Here is a 6,351-nt window from a genome sequence, read left to right as displayed (position 1 = left end):
GGTGCTGTATTGAGGTGACGTGGCGAGGTGTGAGCTTGTTTAGGAGGTGAGAGTAGGTGGGTGGTTTACCGGTTTTAATTTAAGATAATACTAGTTTATAACCTCATATCATATATAGAATGTGATTTTTTTAAAAAAAAATATTAAAGAAGCTCCGAATGTCGCTGATGTGGCTGTTGTAGATGTCATGGTTGAGATCGGTATTGATACACTCAGGGCTCATATAGACGATGATCTAGGATTCAATCAATGCTGAAGTCGGCAATTTTTACCTAATGGGCGAAGTTGATGAGAAGGTTGGAGAGCTTGATGTCATGGTGGACAATACGTTGGTGATAGAGGTAGCCAATCTGACGAGCATCTGACAGGTGATGTCGACGAGGAAAGATTCAGAAGAGATGCAGTGGCCCTCGAGGGAGCCGTCGTCCATGTACTTGAGAAGCATCTGATTCTCGCCAATATAGTCGTATATGTCATGACATCGGATGATGTGAGGATTATCGATGGTGCAGAAAATCTTGATCTTACAATAAATCTGACGATGGATAACATCCTCGTGGTTGTCGAAGATGATCTTGAGGCTGTAGATTCGGCTGGTGAGACGGTTAATATTATAGATACATGGGAAATGCTAAAATGGCATATGAGACCATGGCATGTGCAATGCATAAAATATAATCATTTTGGGATATGGTAATTACTCACCGACCAAGTTAGGGCGTAGGACAAAGGACCACACTATGCACAAAAATCGATAATTTTTCACATCAATAGTAAAAATGATATATTAATTCTATATGGAGTTGAAAAAAATAAAAAATTGGTGTCACAATCTTGAAGTTCTATCTAAAAGTAGAAAACAGATGCAAAAGAAGCAATTTAGAGAAAAACAAATTACTTTATTGAATAATTTTGGCAATTTCAAGCTAACATTAATATTATGTATAAATAAAAATTATCATGCACAATCTATTTTAAGCCATGTATTTATCAATATTATTGTAGTATGCAGTTTTAAGAAGTAAACAAAATTGAATCCCCCCTCCCCCCCTTCCCACAGGAAAAAAAAAAAAAATCTTGGTTTGTTAAAGCAATTTTAGCTTTATTTGCTTGTTATGATTATGAGTTATTTCAGATGGACGTTAAATAGCGTTTTTAAGTAAAAATCTTATTAAGGGGATTTACATGGAGTATCCTATAGATTTTCTTAAATTTGTAAATAAAAATAAAATATGTAAATTGGAGAGATTAATTTATGATTTGAAGCAAGCATCCACGTGATGGAACGGTAGATTTCATGAGATAATTGAAGAGTATGATTTTTATAGAATCTAAAGGATTATTGTATTTATGTTAGGATAGTGGGAGCCAAGATTTTTTTTTTTTATACTTTATATATTGTTGATATTCTCCGGGTAGGAAATGATGTCCCTTTTGTTAGAGAGTAAAAAGTTGGCTATTTCACACATTTGACATGAAAAATTTTGGTAAAGCTTTATGTATCCTTAGCATTAAAATTGTCAAAGACATAGCATAGGGAAAATTCAACTTATCTCGAGAGGAGTATTAGGGCTGAGCAAATAATCGAAATTCGAAGAAATCCATCCAATCCGATCAAAGAAACATCGATTTTGGTTGGTTGAAAGACATAAATCGGGTGGAATCGGGTTGGAGTTTGTAAAAAATCGATTATTTACGATCGGATTTGGTTCTTACACTTTTAATCCATATGAAATCGAATCCAACCGATATAGTATTTCACAAACTCACTTTCATTTTAAGATGGCATCATTTATACTTCAATATTTCATTCTAAAAACTAATTTATCATCCATTTGGATTTATAGAAATATTAATGTTGAATTCTTGATGGAAGTACATCAATTTAAGATACTTTTAAAGTGAAAACTTTCGGATATAATTGCTTTCAGATAAGTAATCTCTTTTTTTCTATTTTGTTTTATACATGTTCAAAAATAAGTTTAAAATTTGTAGGTTTAGACCTTTTGTTTTGCATTAAATTAACAAAAAAAAATTTAAGTGGGCCAACTTTAGACTTAAAATCAACATTGAGTCAACATTGAAGTCTAAACTAACACAATTCATCTGAACTCGCTACAAACTGTTCACTTCAATTTCAAACGATTTATACACGATAAACGATCGGCAGCAGACTAAATTTTCTTCAATCCGATTGGATTTGTTCGGATAAAATTTTTCGCTCCATCCGATCGAATCGAACCTGTGCTCAACCCTAAGAAGTATATTGATTCACTCTTGCACAGATTTAAGATGGATTTTTTTTTTGAGGTCCAAATTTCTTATGATGGAACAAACAAATTGATCAAGGAAGATTGTCTTAATTTACTTGAGGATAAACTTGATAATCATAGTTTTCATATGCTTCAGTTGCGGGAAATCCTACGTATGCCTCAACGTGTACAAGGCTAGAACTTACATATGCTGTGGTGTTCTCAACAGATTCCAATCAAATCCTAGAAAAAGTCACTTGGAGGAAGTCAACGGACAATGTGTTATTTGAAGTGGAACAAGTCATATACTTTGAAATGACAGATTGATGAGTGGCAAGTACTTGGCTACTTTGACTCTAACTTTCAAGATTGTGTTGATGCTAGAAAACCTATCTTTTGATTTGTTTGTATGTTTGACGGTAATGCAATTTCTTGGAAGTATAAAAAACAAGACTGTGGAGCACGATCTAAAGTGGAGGTTGAATATAAAGCTATTAATTTAGCAATAAAGGAGCCTGTGTATATCAGCGAGTTTTTAACAAACCTTCTGATGGTTCTATGTATGGAGCGACGTGTAATGATTCTTTGCAATAATGCTTCTCCCATTGCTATAATTATGCATCCTAAGTGTTACTCGGATGCAAAACATATTGAAGGGAAATACCACTATATTAGAGGTATGATAAAAAGCATGTTCATCTTCAAAAAGTACCATCAAAGGATAATTTGGCAAATTCATTTGTTAAATATCTTTTATATATATATATATATATATATTAAAATATTAAAATGGAGATATTAGTCTCCGTCCATCAAGTGTTTATGTTTTCTCGAGACGGTGCTTTTTTTTTAGCTTCGAACCTTCCACCTCCTATTTTCCTCTTTGATGCGGACGCCAATGGTGTAGTGGAAAGCCCGAGTAAGGGAGGGGGAGGGAGGGAGGTGGCAGAGTTCCAGAAAATTGAGTTTTGGATACGACGAGCTGCAAGCAGTGGTGGAGGCAGTGGGCCTATCGGCATGATCATGAGAGCTGACGAGGGTGCCCAGATAGAGGAAGTCGGAGGCGGTGGAGTTGGGAGGAAAGAGGCAGAGATTGTCGGAGTGGACGTCCTTGCCGACGACATCACGATTGCGGTGGCAGTAGCGATGGTGGAGGTGGAGGAGGAGACCTAGAGAAATAGCTACGACAACAAAGATGAGGAGGAAAAAGGTGATGGTGGGAGCAAGCTTGGCGGGAGAGCAATGGTGAGAGGGGTAAAGTGGGAAGAAGGGGCGTTGATTATTTCGGAAAGAGAAGGAAGATGGGCATTTTGGGAAGGAAGGGGAGGGGGGTTGAGCTAGGGAGGGAGAAGAGTTTAGGGGAAAGAAGGATGCAAGTATCTTCGAAAGAAAAAAAATGTGGGCTATACAGCAATAACGCTCTGAATTCCGCACAAGGATGCAAGTGAGACAAGTTTGGATTGCTCTTTTGCTATTGAACGATTGAAATCTACTAATAGGTAATCGGCTATCTTCGATCACAACATAAAGTATGTGTGAAATTTATTAGCTTCTGTTCGTATTTGTAAGGTGTAGCGTCACTTCTCCTCTTCAGTTAATTCAGTTGTGCGTACTACCCCTTTATCCATTTCGCTATCACCGTAGACTCATCCAAAGATAAGTGGAAGGAGAGATAAAAAAAATTAAGGTTTGGATATTTATTTTTTTTAAAAAAAAATTAAAGTTTAGATCTTCAAAATTTTAATATCGAAAAAAAATTCTTCAATTTCTAAAGTTGAGATCTCTTATGAGTCACTAATTAGATATATGCTAATTAACCAATTTCTGATTAGAACCTCACAAAGACGCCTCCTATAATTGCCTCTTCTCACAAGAGATAGAAATATGGTCATCGAAGGTATTTTGGCAATCAAGTCCTATACATTGATATATTTTCTCTCCATCCTTAGCTCAAAGATGCTATTGTCATTAGTGGCAATGGTGGCTAACGGACAATGTTGTTGGCATAGCCATTGGGAGAATTGGAGGTGTGGAAGGAGAGATGGAAGAGTTTAAAAATAGTTAAAGATAAAAATAGTAAGAAATGATAGCTTTAGGAAGGAGTTCATGGAATCAAGATCGTTGGATTTTCACAAGATTTGTCCGATAGCTTATAATGCATGCTATACACAAAACATAATTTTTTAATTATTTTAACTATTTTAAAATATATATAAAATAGATATAATAAAATAGATACATAAAATAAAATATTATTTTAAAAAAATCACAACATCTCATGCATCGCATAGGGCTATAAGCTACTTGTGTTTTATATTTAATAATTATATACAAAATATGGGCTTAATCTCTTATTAATGTATGATGATATTGAAGTTTAATAAATTTTCTGAATATTAATCATAATTTTATGGAATGCTTGTTTAATGATATGCGTTATTACTATTTATTGCTGCATGACTGGTCATTGAATGAATATTTATGAGTGCTCATAGGTATGCCCTAACATCCAACTTCCCTATTAGATATACATTTACAGGTGGATGCGGGAGGGTCTAATAGAAGCGATGGTCGGATTTCAAATTGTTGAGGCCTATGGAATGTTTGGGGCACATTTCCTTAGTGGCTGATACTAAAGCTGGAATAGAGCTTTACGCAGATTTCTATGTTTGGAGTATGATATGAATAGTGGACCACTTAGTTTTGACCTGTAGTGATATGATTCCCGGTCTTTAATAAAAAAACATATATACCGTGTGGGCTTGGGTAACTACATGAGTATATAGTGAAGGGTTTGAGATAATATTCTATGATCATGGACTTTGTTTTGAATAATATAGGTGTATATCTTTATTTTGAAACCAATTAGTTGGATTTATAGCTTCAAAAATAAAATTTAAAATAACTTGTTTTTTTTATTTAGTATTTATTTTTTTGGAAAGTGAAAAGGTCATGACTTTATCATTTGGAAAATGAAAAGATTATGCCTTTGTTGATTTGGAAAATGAAAGAGCCATGTGTTTGCATGTGGGGTTTAAATTTGGTCTGCAAGTTGGTTTAAATACATTGCAAGAACCTATGGCTAGTTAGTATCCCTATACATGAGGTGGAAAGCTATATCTCCTAAGATTCATGAACCTCAATTTATTATCCTCGAACAAGGTCTGCTCTTGAATTTCATAAAGAGAGGGTCTCTTGATATGACAATTTAGGTCTATGAACATTTCTATTGTTTTGTAAGTGAGGCATGCTAGAAAACTTAGCCTGGTTGAAGGGAGCAAGTCAATCGCTTGTGGATATTATTTTCTACTATTCTAAAAGGTTTTGAGGATCAAAGGATTTGTGGTACAAACTGTTGCTATGCCTCTTCGACTGAGTGATGCGGTGGAGTAGCTAAATCGGATAGCTCGAAACGAGTGCCATATTGGGGTAAACAAGTGCCAAGCGGAACTCCAGTCACCTGCAAAGAATTTAAAGTCCACGCACTAGAGAAGGTGGGGATTCTCCAAGAGAGCCCTCCAATGCTTAAGTTAGTAGCAGTCAAAGAGGGAGAATAGCAAAAGAAGGTGGTGAGAACGGAGTCTCTAGTTGAGAAAAAAAAAGAATCTTCTTATTTTTCTCCTCGCTTTCCCTTTTATAAGAAAGGGTCTACCAGATGGTTAGTACCCGTCGGAGTTCAAGTAGTGGCTGTTACAGAGTAGTAGATTCCATCAGAGTTAGAATAGTGACTATCAGAGTCAGGATAGTAGGTGTCAGCAGGCTATCCCAAGGCCAATTGCCATGTCTGAAAGAGTGGTGGGACTGCGCAACAGAGTACCAGCCCAGCAAGACTTGCATGCCAAATGCCCCTAAAACCGTCCGATCTGAAGGATGGCTTGTAGGGAGCTAAGGCAGAAGGAAGATGATGTTGGTCGGGGACCAATGATGCTGGGGTCACCGAATTACCGACCTCTCATAACTGGCCTTCAGTCGATGACATAGGCACCGCATGGATCTCATGTCTTGGGTTGCTGCATCATGAAGTCAGATGTCTGCCACGTACTTGATATTTGAATATGCCAGCAGACGGACAGAATATAGTCCAACACTTGCCCCCCAC

This window comes from Elaeis guineensis, chromosome 7 (genome assembly GCF_000442705.2).
Source record: "Elaeis guineensis isolate ETL-2024a chromosome 7, EG11, whole genome shotgun sequence".
Taxonomy (NCBI): domain Eukaryota; kingdom Viridiplantae; phylum Streptophyta; class Magnoliopsida; order Arecales; family Arecaceae; genus Elaeis; species Elaeis guineensis.
This window is presented reverse-complemented; position numbering follows the sequence as displayed.